Below are 15,878 nucleotides of genomic sequence, written 5' to 3'. Positions count from 1 at the left end.
CAAAGTTAAGCCAATTTGCACTCAGCCCTTCTGCTGCCTGAAGAGCAGAAAAGCAATTGGGCAAAGGGAGGTGGAAGTGGGACCATGCTTCCACTCTTCTGAAAACTAAGAGAAGGTTTTTCAAGAGCAATCCCTGAGGTGAACACACTCTGTCTGTGCTTGCTCTAGTGACAGCAAACAAGCAACAGGCAAGTGTAACCTGAGCAAAGCACCTTATCTCTGTGACACCTGGAAGGCGACTTTCGAGACGTTATCACTGAGCAATACTTTGATCTACCAGGTGGGAGCAAAATGAAGTGATGCCACTTGTTTTTCAAGAGCCTTCTTCACTCCCAGCTCTCCTGGCCCACCCGAGCCCACCTGCGACATCCAGCTCTGTCTCAGATTCCTTTCCCAGCCAAACAGCTGTGGAGCTGAAATCTACCTTGAAAAACAGCTGAAATAAACTCAAGCTGAAGAAGAAACTTTCTTTTGTGGCAGACAGAGAGGTTTGGCCAGACAGCAGAGCCCTCTTCAGTCCGGTGATGGGTAGTGAAGAGCTGTTTGAACCAACATGACCTTGCAGGCACTGGCAAGCTCCCAGCTGGGCCAAACTGGAGTTTATCTGCTATAAAATGGGTACAGCAGGCACCAGACAAATACACCCAGTCAGGCTGCTCTCACTGAAGGTAAAAGACAAGGATCAGTCAAAAGCAGAGGGTGCAAAATGCATCATATAATTACAGATAGCAATTTTTGGAAGAAGGATTTTTGCATGGAGAAATTTGGGGTGGAGAAGGAAAAAGAGGGAGGGAAGGGAGGGAACTCACACTCCAAAGCTAATAAATAATTTTTTTTTAAGTGATTTGGCAAAACACGTCACCATGTGACAAGGTAGTTTCTCTTGCAAACAGGTGCATCACAGTTTTACAAATATTAAATCTTAAGAGGTTTGCATTGCACAATAGATGGCAGCCAGAAAGCATGTTGATGTTTTTTGGCAGTGTTTCAGATGTCATGGTATTTTTTTTTTCTTTAAAGCTTCCATCAGCAGGAGGCAAAGCCGTGCCAAGGAAAAGGAATCAAATCTGGATGCAGCAAGTCTCACATTCAGACAGAGGCTCCCTGCCAGATGCTACGGGGCCAAATCGGAAACAACCACACTGAGTTCATTATGAAAACTGCATAATCAAAAGCCTGCAAAAAGGCAAAAAAAAATTAATCTATTTAATACTTAGCTAAATTCTCAACTGTTGAAACAGTTTTGAAGAAAAATTCATCATAATCCCCTCTTCCTTTTGAGGAATTCCTCCCTGTTCATGAAATGTCCATGAGATGGCAGGAGTGCACTATCCTCTGGAGGTCGAAGGAACATCACAATGGTGACATTTCCACACCAAGAATTTTACTCTGCCCGTGGGCACTGCAGACAAAACACTGATTTATCTGTCTATTTATTGCTCATGGAAAGAGATAAGGAAGTGGCATCAATGGGCACATCTTCAGAGAAACAATTGACTGGCCCGATTTCCCGTAGGTGAGAATGACTCTGTTTCACAGAAAGATTTGAATATTGGGAGGGACCTTAAAGTTTATCTCATTCCAAGTTGAAGGGACATCTTCCACTAGCCCAGGTTGCTCCAAGCCCCATCCAGCCTGGCCTTTCACTCCTCTTGTTTTCAGCAGCCTCTTGCTTTGGTTGACAGAACCCTGCTCACTGCAGGCCCTGGGTCTAAAAACTCATCCCATGCTGTGCACAGGAATTTGTGACCAGGCACTGCAAAAAGTGCACTGAAAGAGTGCAATGAGAAAAGAACCCAGACATCTGCCAGAAAGAAATCTGGAGGATGGGATATAGAAATCACAGACCTCATATTTATGTCTGGGGATGACTGTGGAAACAAACCCTCAGGGGTGTCCCAGTTTCCAGCTCTTTTTATGATCCCAAGTTCTCCACACAACTGGGGCACAGCTGTGAGCCCCTGGTCAGACAGGATCCATGGCAGCCCAAGCTCTGTGAGCTGGGCCAAGGGATGGGCTGGCAAGTTGTGCAAGTGCTTCCCTGAGCCAGGCTGCAGAAGCAACATCCCAACAAGAGACAGATGCTTGTGTCTGAAGAGATCTCAGCTGCCTCAGCAGCTTCAGGAGAGCAGGTTGCAGGATGGAGCTACTCTCTGCATGCTCCTGGTCTTAAGCCAGGACATCTTCCAAGTTTTTGTCTACACTACCCGAACAGGAAAGCAAAAATAATCAGAATGGTTTGGGTCAGAAGAGATGTTAAAGATCATTTAGTTCTGACCCCACTTCCATGAAGCACTCCCTCAGTCTCACACTGGATCATCTCTAGCAGAGGGTATAATTGTGATGTTACAGCCCACAGCTCTTCCCACTGATCCTAGCACTGCATCTGCTCTGGGCGAGCAGAACTGGAGCAGTTTTGCTGTTCTTGGAGCTCCCTGTGCACCTGTGAGCTCTCACCTACAGGCACTGCTGTGATGGAACAGGTCTGCCTCATACTGAGCAGGGGAGGAGGGCTTAGGAGCTGCTGAGGGACACCCCAAAGTGTCACTTGATCTGTTTGCTTTAGCACAGCAAAGGCTCATTCCCTTTCCAGTGTCCCATCCCACAGCAAGCCAGCCATTCCCAGTGACATCACTGGAGCCTGCAAACAGCTCTGCTGCAGGGAGACACTGCCCTCTGCAATGACCAAGGCATGATGTTGGTTAACTTTTCTCACTGCATACTTTCAATTTCTTGTAGATGTGGCACTTGGGGACATGGGTTAATAGTGGCCTTGGCAGTGCTGGGGGAACCATGGGACTCAACAATCTTAGAGGGATTTTCAAACTTAAATTATTCTATGATTCCTTACTTTCAAATTTTCAAAGCTTTCCTGGCTTTCAGATTCTGTAGTTCACAATCCCTGATATGATCTATAAGGTCACTTTCCTGTTTTTTAATTCCCTCCTTCTCCTGCATGGGACATCAAGTAGTATCCCAGCTCCTGGCTGCAAAAGCACTTTCACATCAAGACACACAGACCCAATGCATTCCATTGCACAGGTGAACCATCTCCAGAAGCTGAGGTTTATCTGCAGCTGATGGTTATGGACAATGCTCTGAAAGCAGCAGGACAGGAACAGTATGAACCCATCAGTGTGAGACCTGATTAGGAAGAAATTCTTCCCTGGGAGGGTGGTGAGGCCCTGCCACAGGGTGCCCAGGGAAGCTGTGGCTGCCCCATCCTGGAAATGTTCAATGCCAGGCTGGAGCCACCTGGGACAGTGGGAGGTGTCCCTGCCTATGGCAGAGGGTTGGAATGAGATGTTCTTTAAAGCCCCTTCCAACTCAAACCATTCCATGATTCTATGATCTGGCTCCTGAGAGCCCACAGAGCCCCAGGGACAGCAAGGGGATGTCACTGGGATACAAAAACTTTGAAGATGAGGGGAGAATTGGGTGGGAATTGTCCCTTTCTCCTGAGGACTGTACCATTCCCAAGGTTAGTGCCCCATTTCCAAAGTACATGCAAATCCACTGGTCTTGGCATTCCTCTTGAGTGCTAATCTTGAGCCCTCAGCCTGACTTGAATCACTGCTGCTCTCTCCAGTGTCTAAATAAATTATTAGAAAACCTCTCCCAAATGCATAAATCCCATCCTAATGCCCTCTGATGTCAGAGGGAAGGTGCCTGGTAACATAGCTGGTCCTTGGATCAGGCCTCAGAAAAGCAGCTGCAAAATATAAACCTGCAGGCTCCTAAATTCATCTTTGCTTTAACTTGGTCTAAACCTTTGTCAATGACTCACAATGGGGCAGGGGAGACAGAATTGAACAGCTCTGATCTGGCTGTGTTCCCCTATCCCATAAAATCAGCTTACGCCCTTTGGAAGGAGGAAAACTCACTAAAATTCACCCACAGCAGTGGCAGCTCCCATCCCACAAACCAAACTGTTCAAGAAGTGCAGAAGTCATTGTGATGTTTCTCCACCTTTTTCCAGGGCCCATAACAATTTCCTCCTTGTTCTGCTCAGCATTCCCCCTGCAACTCCTTCCCACTGCCTCCCAATTTTCAAGAAATCCCTCCTGCTGTTGTGAGAAACAGGAGAGATCCTAGGAAATATCTCCTTGTGGCATGTGAAAGCCAAGGGGGAGAGGAGCAGGGATGTTTTCTTCTAGCAGGAGATATCATGGGCAGCATGGTCATCTTGGGGGGTACCAGGCTTTAGGGGTTGGGTCTGTCCTAGCTTGGGATGTGGGTAAATCATTCCATCTTCCTCTGGCTCCAGTAGTGCCAACCAGCACAATAAACAGGAATTACAGACTGAATACCATTTTCCTTCGTTCTTTAAGGTGGTTCTGAAGTGGCAGGTGCTGTTACCTGGCTCAGCTGAGAAATTGCTCAGCTTTTATCATGATTATCTACTCCCCAGCTGGGAGAACAACAGCTCAGCAGGGAATTACAGAGCTGGAAGGGAGTAAAGATGGGCAGTGATGGCTGAACACCACGTGAAGATTTCCCACAGGCAGAAATATGGAAATTTTATCATGTTTTCCATTATGCAAAGGGCAGAATTCCTGTGCAGCATTGGCATATGCAGAACAGCTGGGGAAGGTGGGGATAGAGTGTACCAAGCTGTCACTTCTGGGGAAAGCAGCCAAGTGCATTGACATTTCTCACATAGGCTGACTCCAAACCAAATGGCTGCACAGCAGGATTTCCAAATTACTACTTGACCACTCCATGTGCTTCTTCCACAGTCTTAAAATCCACCTATGGAAGTGATCATTCCCTCCTTCTTCCAGGATAATTAATTTCTGCCCTAAAGCACCACTTCCCAGTTCACATTTCTCTGGTCTCTGTGAGGATTTTAACAAGGCTGAGAAACCTCAGGCCTCACACTGCCTTCATCCAGGTGTTGTTCAACTGCTTGTGAATCCTCTCTCAAATCTTGGTGGGGCATCTCCCCCAGAGCTTTGCAGAGCCTGAGCCCAAGCAAATTGCACTGCAGGGATGAAGGGCATCCAAGGGCCTGCTTAAACTGCTGCTGAAATGTGGCCACACATAATCAGCCATTGAAAGTCCAGCTCCAGAAGAAATTGCAGGCAGGAGTGGTGGTGGCATGAGGTGGGCAGAGCATCAGGCTCCAGGTCTCTGTTGAATTAGGTGTCAGAGCAGACTGGAGCCTAACAGCAGTGTCAGACCAGATGTGCTGCTGTTTTCATATCAGCAGGGATTACTTTGCTTAAAACCATTTATTTGATACTGACTAATGGAGGAAGGCTCAGAGGAGCAGGGAAATGAAAGGGGTAATCAGATATTCCAGAGCACACATGCAAAATGTTCAAAGCCAACACGGTGCAGGTGCATATTCCCAAATGTGGGCTGGGTTGGCAAATGACTTGGTTTTCCAGAGGAGCTACTGTGTCTGCAAAGGACTTCCCAGGCTCCAGCTGCCATCTCGTGGTCATACAAGACATCTGCCTAATTTTTTCCCTCCGATTACCACCATTCATGGCTCAAGTACTTTTCAAAGGTTGGTAACGTCCAAAATTTCTGGGAAATGTTTTCCCCAGGAAAGCCCTGGTCGGAAGTATTATATTCCCAAATTGCAGTGGGTTTGACCTTTTCACCACACATTAGAGAGGATTCTTTATTTTCCATTGTGTGGAAAATAGTGATGTTTGGAAAAGGGGGACTTTAGGATGTTTGACATCCCTCCTCATCCTTGAAATCTCCAGGGAATTTCAAGCAGTGCTCAGCAACACTCTCGGGTTTGAATTTTGCTGCTGTCTTCCCCCACTTCCTGATGGATCCCCTCTTGGCCACCCCCCAGGCAGGGTGGATCTGGAGGGATTTAGGATCTGCAAAGCCAGTGGGCAGCCACAGCAGCCCCTCTGAGCTGGACTCCCTGTTTGGTGGCTCCTTCCTCTGAGCACTTGCTCCCGCAGCAGATCCCAGAGCCATCTGCAGCCCCAGGAAAACCACAGGAGCTTTGAAGAAGATCAGAGGTGCATCTGCATGGAACAGCTTGCAGCGTGGAGAGTCCCAGGGTGGCATCCTGGCTCTGAGGAAGATGATGGGAGCTTGGCTGTGTTTGCAGCAGGACCAAGATTTTTTTTTCCAGCCTTATTCAGTGTGACTCAGAGTGTCAGCAGGACCTACAGCTGCTCTGGGCATAAAGCAGGGCATGTTCCAAAAGCTGCTCTGCTCCAGAAATTACCTAGTGTGAGTAAACACCACGTGGTACCCTGCTCTCGTGTCATGGAATCACAGAAAGGCTTGGATTGCAAGGAACCTTTAAAATCCATCCCATTGCACCCCTTGCCACGGCAGGGACACCTTCCACTATCCCAGGGTGCTCCAAAGCCCATCCAACCTGGCCAGGAGCACTTCCGGGGATCCAGGGGCAGCCACAGCTTCTCTGGGCAATCTGTGCCAAGGCCTCACCACCCTCAGAGCCAAGAATTCCTTCTCAAAAGCCAAGCCAGGATCATGTCCTGGCAGGACCCCTGGAGCAGCTGTTGTTACAAAATGTTCATGGCTTGTTGTGCAAGGTCCTTAGATCAGAAAAGGCCACTTTCTTTTTATACAGTGTTCTTGTTCAGAGTAGATTTTAGGTCAAACCTTCACAGCATATGATAACAATAAAATCCAAACATTTTCCCCTGTAAAACTGGGATCTGAAAACAATAAAATTAATGGGACCTACTGGTTGAAATAAGGAAGTAAATGTGTAAGGAGAGAAGAGGTCACTTAAACTGACTTCTAATGCCCCAGAGAGCTGGACTGGGTGAGATGTCTTCAGAACTGGGTCAAATTTCTTCACTCACTGACCAGGCTCCCCAGGGAAGTGGTCACAGCCCCAAAGCTGCCAGAGCTCCAGAAACATTTGGACAACACTCTCAGGCACATGATGTGGCACTTGAGTGCCCTGTGCAGGGCCAGGAGTTGGACTCGATGATCCTTGAGTGTCCCTTCCAAGTCAGGACAGTCTGTCATTCTGTGATTCTCAGAAATTTCATTGTCCAGCTCATGGGGACTGGAACAGGGCAAATAATGGGGCATTTTTTAATTCATTTTATTTTGGTATTTTGTGTGTAATCAAAACATACACCAAAAAAAAAAAAAAAAAAAAAAAAAAAAAAAAAAAAAAAAAAAAGGACAAGCCAGGGACTTGGTCCCATCAAAATTCACATCAGGTGCACCAGATAGATATTCTGGGGTGAGCCCTGATCATTGATTGCTTCTCACAGGCTTCATCAGCCACCTTGTTTGTGCAGGAGTGATGCAAAGTTCCTGTAATCTCCTTTGCATCTCACTGGCCAACCAGTTCCTTCTTATCTCTTCTTATCCTTCTTACCTGCTTCCCAAGCAGATGAAATCATATTCCATGTGCTTTGCTCAACTCAGAGATAAGAATCACCAGTAAGAAAGGAGGTCAGATGCCAGGTAAGCAAGGTTTGCTGCAGAAATGGCTGAAAAAACTCTCATACAACACCAGTGAATTTGAATTCAGGAAAATACCTGCAGGGATGAGCTCCAAAACACAAAATATCAGCAAAAAGATTTTGCAGGGCACTTTTGCCCTTTGGGTTTTTTGTTCTGCCATTGGTCTTGGCCATGAGACCTCATCCTCTCCTGGTGATTTCCAGTCACTAAAACAGCTCCAAGAATTCCTGAGATACCCTCCTGCAGAGCTGAGGGGCTGGTGAGCTGTGAGGAATCTCTTGGAAAACAGAATCATGGACTCATTAGGGTTGGAAAAGCCCTCTAACATCATGGAGTCCAACCATTCCCCCAGCACTGCCCAGGCCACCATTGACTCATGTCCCAAGGTGCCACATCCACACAGCTTTTAAATCCCTCCAGGGATGGGAACTCCACCCCTGCCCTGCACATCCCCTTCCAATGCCTGACCACTCTTTCCATGAGGAAATTTTCCTTAAAACCCAATCTAAACCTCCCCTGGTGCAATCTGGGGTCATTTCCCCTGTCCTGTCCCTGTTCCCTGGGAGAAGAGGCTGAAGCTCCCCCCAGCTGTGCCCTCCTGTCAGGAGCTGTGCAGAGCCACAAGGTCCCCCTGAGCCTCCTTTGCTCCAGGCTGAGCCCCTTCCCAGCTCCCTCAGCCTCTCCTGGGGCTCCAGACCCTTCCCCAGCTCCATTCCCTTCCTTGGACAGGCTCCAGCCCCTCGATGTCTCATCATGAGGGACCCAAAACTGCCCCTAGGGCTGGAGGTGCCTCAGCAGTGCCAGCACAGTGGGAATATGTGGGTGCACATCCCATCAGCATGTTTGGCTTTGTGCATCTTGACTTTGGAGCTTAAACAGGTGGCAGAAGGAAAATCTGCCTTTTTCCATTCTCTGTCTGGACTTGGTGGGAAGGTTTAACCAAGCTCAACTCTCTTGCAGAGCTCTCCAGGTCAATGCCAAGGCTGGGCATTGCTGGGGACCTCTGCCCATTTCCCAGCAGGGTTGTGCAAAGACACTGATGTTTTCCAGCACCACTGGTGGGGAATCTCCTCCTTTCTCTGGGCAAAATAGACTTTCCTGAGACACTGTAGTGTCGGGATCTTTGGCTTGTCACAGTGACCCCAAGAAAAGTTAGAAAGTCTCTTTTCCCAGCCTGGTGTTTGAAGAATGAGTCAGGGCTCTTAATTTCTCAGCCTCAAGGTTGTTTATTGTATCTTATCTGTAAAAAATTTTCTCCTGCCCTGCCGAGGTCCATCCAGCAGCACAGTTCCAAGCACTCTGCCTGCCCCTGGGGTGGTGTTACGTCTTTATACTCAAAACTTTATACTAAAAACACGTGTACAATGTTTACAATTACTTCCCAATACCCATCACCTATGTTAGACAGGGAGCTTCTACTCTAAACCAATCTGTAAGTGCCAACATCACAGCAGAAGATGGAGGCCAAGAAGAAGAAGAAGGAGAAAGGCTGGACACACCCAGTTCCCTCCATCTTGCCTCCTGAACCCCCATATCAAAAACCCCAAAATCTACTTTTCCACCCTGTGATAACTTCACTATTATTCTGCCTAAACTGTTGTGGCTTGCTGATCTTCATCCAAGGTTGGTAATTTGCTCCACAGGTCATAATCAAACCCACAGGTGTTCTGGGCTCTGTGCCAGGGTCTCTGAGCCCCCTGGCAGGGGTCTGGGCTGCTCAGGACAGCCAGAGGGATGTGCTGGGTTCCCACACTGTAGTATTCAGCATGAGCCCTGCGGCAGGGAGAAATGATGAGGAGGGCTCCATTGATATCAGAAGGCTAATTAATTACTTTATGATACTATATTATTCTATATTACATTACATCTAAACTGAATCTGCACAAGCACCCAACTCACTCAACTGCCCAGAATCTCATGACTGTCAGCTGACAGTCCTGACACACACACACACACCTGGATTCAATTGGTCACTGAAGCCAAACACTCCCAGCAGAATCCAATTACCAATTCCCTTCAGGTAAACAACCTTCCACGATGCATTCCACTTGTGAACAACACAGGGGCAGCAAATGAGATGAGAATTGTTTTGATCATTCTTTTCTCTGCTTCTCTCAGGTTCAGAGAATGTGAATCCCACAAGACACAACCCAAGGTTTTATTGTAAAACCATGGGTTTTACCATTTTATGGTAAACCCATGTGATGGGGGCTGCATGAATGAAATTCCAGCCTGGAAAAGCTCAGGCTGCACACTCCCCATGCTGCTTTATGAGTTCCCCACACCATGATCCCAGTGCTGGCTCCTGCTGGCCAAGGCCACAGCCAATTTACTGCACCAGCCCCTGGTATGCAATTCCCTTCCTTTCCAAAGAGGTTTTTACAGCAAGCTTCATCTTGCCAGGTGCCACACTCCCAGTTCCCATGAATTTCAGAGGCAGCTCTTGGCAGCCTGCAGGGCTTGGCTCATGCTGGATGAAGGAATGTTTCAGCATCTCTGGCACTCGGATTAACAGGATCTGTGCTGCCAAAGCCAACTCCTCACACCTTTGATTAGAGCAGACTCAGTCTGATTAGTGTTGCCTAATAAAATAATTTCTATCTGTGGTCATTGACCTTCCAGAAATTCCAATTTTTGCACTGAAATATGTCTACGTGCCCTTTGCAGAGCAAGGATTCAGGTGCAATTCCAATTCCTCAGGACTACGATGTATTTAAATTTTCAATGTATTTTATTTTACATTTTCAATGTATTTTATGCTGTACATGATGTCTTTAGGATGGATTACTTTAGGAAAAAACCTCCACAAAAAGAAGGGTTCTAATTGCTTGTATATTTATTTTCTTTCATTAAGGATTCAGACTCCTGCAGAGACAAAAGGCACATCCAAAAAGCTCAGATTTGTATGTGAGGCCCAGAAAAGTGACCATTTTTTCTCATTAGCCCTACTACTACAATTTCTGTATGGATTTCTAAAGGCTGTAATATTTCCTGTTTCATTTAAGCTTCATGGCATGAAAAAAATCAGCATTTTACCAACAGTGATGCAGGACTGTCTTTCCATGAGCACTTCTTTCTGCCAAAGGGCAGATGTGGAAATGAAAATGTGGAGATTGGATGGGAAAAAAAGCAGTGTCTCATCATCAGAGGATAAGTTTGAAAAGCCTGCTTTTAATGACTCTTGTAAAGAGCCACAGGGGATAGGAAGTTTAAATCTCTGATCCCTCCATCACATCCCTTTGGACAATGTTGGATGTGCAGTGGCTGCAGATGGGTTCCAAATGCTTGGGATGGTCTTGCTGCAGAAAAACTAGCAAACTCCAGTAACAAAAAAAAAAAACAAAACAAACAAAAAAAAAAACCAACAAAAAAAAAGAAATTGAATCAAATAAAAATAAAATTACTCCTATGGCAGTCATTTAAACAGTTGGCAGCTTTTTATCAATCATTATTTATCTACCATGGAAGAGCAGCCAGCTCAGCTGTACTGACACAGGTCTGAGCTTGCTTTTCATGGGGCAAGGACACAGTTCCAAGCAAAACCAACCAAAGTTCCAACCTGAGCTGCTTGGAAGGTCTGTGCATGCATCTCCTGCCTCCCCAGCATTAATGTTCTCCTCCTGCCTTTCCCTCAGCCCTTTCTTGCAGTGGTGTTTCCACCACGGTGATTTTTCCCTAATCCTTCTCTAAGAGGGGTCCTGAAGACAGATGAGAGAGAGAGCAGCTGTTATTTGGCTTGGGGATACCTTCTGATCTGGGTTTACATCCAGACTCTGTCCCCATGTGCCCTCCCACAGACCATTTGATCATTCCATGTTTCACTTTACTCTCTGCCAATATACATTTCCTTTTTCTTGATTTTTTTCAGTTTCTCCTTGGAGTTTGCACATTTTGGGGGGCAAACATGGTTACACTTCTTTATTTGGCCAGAGATTCTCTGTCTTGGTTAAGGCCTTTAAATCATACATAAGCATATTTATTCAGAGCTGTTAAAGCCTTCTGAACATTCTAGATATGTTATCATTTGAGCAGGTATATCTGGATCACCAGCTATGCTGTTGCCAAAAACGGGGGGAAAGAATGATGTGAAATAAATAAACACCACTTGTACAAATCAAATTTGACACAAAAGCTATTTCAGATCTTAAAGAAGAGTTAACCCAGGCTGAAATCAAGCCAGAAGGAAGCTGAATTTCCAAAATTTACTGCCTTGAGCCGTCCTTGTGGTTGTGGTGGGTTGCTGGTGGGGTTAAGGAGGAGGGGGAGCTGTATGGAGATGGTTTGGGTGATCTGTGCTGCTCTGCTTGTTTTCAGGGTGGCTGTGCTTGCTCTTTGCACTTCCCTGTCCTTCTGGTCCCTGACTCCAAGGATGGTCCCTGCCAGCTCCCAGGGGAGCCCTCCTTCCTCCAGGAGAGGGGGTGGGAGAGGGCTGGGTGCTTGTGGGGCAATCCCTCCTCCATCAGGGGAGAGGGCTGGGTGCTCATGGGGCAATCAATCCTCCCTCCATCAGGGGAGAGGGCTGGGTGCTCGTGGGGAAATCCTTCCACTCCTTCCTCCAGCAGGGGAGAGGGCTGGGTGCTCGTGGGGAAATCCTTCCAATCCCTCCTCCAGCAGGGGAGAGGGCTGGGTGCTCGTGGGGCAATCAATCCTTCCTCCAGCAGGGGAGAGGGCTGGGTGCTCGTGGGGCAATCCTTCCAATCCATCCTCCATCAGGGGAGAGGGCTGGGTGCTCGTGGGGAAATCCTTCCAATCCTCCCTCCATCAGGGGAGAGGGCTGGGTGCTCGTGGGGCAATCAATCCTTCCTCCAGCAGGGGAGAGGGCTGGGTGCTCGTGGGGCAATCCTTCCAATCCATCCTCCATCAGGGGAGAGGGCTGGGTGCTCGTGGGGCAATCAATCCTTCCTCCACCAGTTTCGTGCCTCCAGGGCACTGGGTGGGGGATGGCTGCAAAGGGCCAGCTCTGACTTTTGCAGTGAGTGTGGAGGGAAACCCACAGCAAGCTTGGATGAAGGCAAAAGAAAAGACCCCCATGTCATCTTCTCACCTTTGGGAGTGTTCCAGGCCAGGTTGGACGGGGCTTGGAGCAGCCTGGGGTAGTGGAAGGTGTCCCTGCCCATGGCAGGGGGTGGAATGAGATGGTTTTTAAGGTCCCTTCCAGCCCCAACCATTCTGTGGTTCTATGATTCTGTGATTCTCTCTTCAGCGTGCCTTAGGTACCAACAGCTGAGTAAAATAAAATAAAGCAAGAGCACACAGAAGCTCCTGGAGAGCCGTGACTGAATCAAACCCTCAGAGAAGCTCACTGTTGGATCCACCTCAAGCCAAAGCATCTTTCCACTCGAGCTCTATCAGTTGATTCATGACAGGCACAGGTGGTGCTAAGGAACTTCTCCTGTCTGCTGTGAGCAAAATGTTTCAAACTGAGCCAATGGAGTGACCCCAGAGGGGACGAGCTTCTTGTCAGAGGATGAGGCCACCCCCGAAAGCAGGAGCAGCAGAGCTGTGGGGAGCATTTTGTGGATGACAAGCAGACACAGAGATGGTTTTTGTTCCCCAGGACATCCGTGAGGTGAAAAATCCACAGGCCACATAGAGAGGAAAAGCTGGATGTGAGGGAAAGGGAGGCAGCATGGCCCTTGGGGAAGGTCACAAGGCAGAGGGATTTTTTCCCTAAGCATAGTGTTTAGTTTGGTTGAAATAAATGAGCTTGAGCAGACCAAGAAAATGAGAAAAAATTAATTGTCAAAGGCCCTTTGCACTCGTGTTTGCCATGAAAAGACCAATAAAGGAGGAGGGATAATGTGTTTGCAGTTTCCTTGTGTAACTGACTGAGGATCCATGGAAAAAAGCCCAGATCCCTGCCTTTCCCCAGACAGTCCTTGCAATGGCCAAGAATTCCTTCCCAATCTCCCATCCATCCCTGCCCTCTGGCAGTGGGAAGCCATTCCCTGTGTCCTGTTACTCCAGGCTCTTGGCCCCAGGTCCTCTCCAGCTCTCCTGGAGCCCCTTCAGGCACTGGAAGAGGCTCTAAGATCTCCCTGGAGCCTTCTCCTCTCCAGGCTGAACAATCTTCCTTTCTTTCTACAAAAAGATTTGGTGAAAGCAACGTAAGTAAAGAGTAAAGATGAATAAAAATAGAAATCACTTCTTGATTTCAACTGTCATTTATGATTTGGCTGCTGGGGAAACAGATCCTTTCCCCATCTTATCAGCAGTCCTGAAACCTGACATATTTTTGCTAGCTTTGGCCTCTTTCCTGGGGTATTGCTTTTCCAGCATCCAAAACAGTTACAAGAGCTACAACAGTTGCAAAATGTGGTTTCTTGGCTGGCTTTGCCTGGGCCTTCAGAAAGGAGAGAAGGGAAGCATATGGAATTGATGGAGAATTTTAAAAAATTCACAAGACTAGTAGCAATCCCAGAATTTGACAATGGTGGGGCTTAGAGGAGACCTTAAAGCCTGTCTTGTTCCACCCCCCCACCATGGCAGGGACACCTTCCACTGTCCCAAGTGGCTCTAATCCCTGTCCAGCCTGGCCTTGGGCACTTCCAGGGATCCAGGGGCAGCCACAGCTGCTCTGGGCACCCTGTGCCAGAGCCTCACCACCCTCACAGTCAGGAATTCCCAATCCCCAGTCTCCCACCCATCCCTGCCCTCTGGCACTGGGAGCCATTCCCTGGCTCCTGTCCCTCCATCCCTTGTCCCCAGTCCCTCTCCAGCTCTCCTGGAGCCCCTTCAGGCCCTGCCAGGGGCTCTGAGCTCTCCCTGGAGCCTTCTCCTCTCCAGAATGAACAATCCCAGCTCTCCCAGCATTTCCTCTGTGGGAGAGGTGCTCCATCCTATTGTATTTGGATTGCCCCCAGATGAAGGAAGGAATGATGAATGTGACTCCATGTTCTCAGAAGCTAATTTATTATTTTATGATACTATATTATATTAAAGAATGCTATACTACAGAATACAGAAAGGATACTTACACACTGCTAAAAAGACCATAATGAAAACTCCTGACTCTTTTCAGAGTCCCTATCAGGTCAAGCCAGCTTGACCCTGATTGGCTATTGAGTCAAAACAATTCACAGAAAACCAATGAAACAATCACCTGTGGGTAAACAATTTCCAAATATATTCCACACGTGAGCACAACACAGGAGAAGCAAATGAGATAAGAATTTGTTTTCCTTTTTCTCTGAGGCTCCTCAGCTTCCCAGGAGAAAACTCCTGGGTGAAGGGATTTTTTCAGAAAATGTGAATGTGACACCATCCCTTTGGTCTGCCCATGAGGAGAGGAAGGGCTCTCCTTGAGCAAGACAAGTTGTGCCTCTCACTTTGAGGCACGTTCAGGACACAGAAAAGCAGCAGAAAGGGCAGAACCTTGTGCTGGGTGACCCTTGCTGGGCTCTGGTTCAGGCACGAGGCAGTGAAAGGTCAAATCTTCTCTCCATTCTCTAGAGGACCTGAGCAGAAGGTGGTGGATAAACAGACCCTCTGCTCAGGGTTTTGTCTGCCCACAGAGCTCTACCTGCCCCATATCCACCTTGGCTGACTCTGCTTTTCCTCCCCAAGCCACAGCCTGTGACCCTGGCTGCCCACTCAGGCCAGGAGGGAATACACAATGTAATTTTGGTTTTATTCTCTACCCATGCAGAACTGCTGACCTAAAATCAGTGTGAAAATAGAGAGGCACAGGACACCATGGCTTGATGTCCATTTTTAGTTTTTTCTTACAGAAAAGTCTCCATAACATTAACAAAAAAACCTTCTCTCCCTAAGTAAACTAAAAACCAAATTATTTTAAAAGTAACAAACTGACTAGAAATTTTAAGTTTTGTTTCTTTACATTGTCAGTTAAAAAGAAAAGCTTATATAGAGGAAAAAAGTGTTCTAAAGAGTTTGTTTTAATTGCTATTACTTCTTTCTTGTAGTTACTGTTAATAAAATTTTCTTTATACCCTTTTAAAATTTTAAACCTACTTTACCTTTCTCCTAATCCTATCTCACAACAAGGAGTACACTAATATTAAACTCACCACACTAATTAGTGCATTAACTAGAAAATAAAACAATAAAATCTTTAATTAACAGACCAAAACCACTACACCTGGGTAGGGATGTTCACTTCACTGACTCTGCCATTGCTGGTGCTGCTATCAGGCCGATGGCAGTGCTGACACCAGCTCTGGATGTGGCCCTGTGTCACCAGAACCTCCCTCCTGAAACACAAATCCCAGGTAACCACGCAGGGGTAGAAGTCCCGTGGCACAAACAAAGGCTCAGATCAGGGTGTGAGATCAGGTGCAGTGAGAGTGACACCAAACACGTGCTCCTCCCTCGCCCACCTGAAATTCCACACCTGCCCTGAGCCAATCTGAGAGGGCTGCTGCCTGTTTTCCTGAGCAAGCAGCTCTTTGGGGAGCGGGGCGATGGTCCTGGTTTGCAGCCCCACC

Source organism: Agelaius tricolor, unplaced genomic scaffold (genome assembly GCF_023055355.1).
Source record: "Agelaius tricolor isolate 1412-34295 unplaced genomic scaffold, bAgeTri1.0.p SCAF_5, whole genome shotgun sequence".
NCBI classification, from domain to species: Eukaryota; Metazoa; Chordata; class Aves; order Passeriformes; family Icteridae; genus Agelaius; species Agelaius tricolor.
This window is presented reverse-complemented; position numbering follows the sequence as displayed.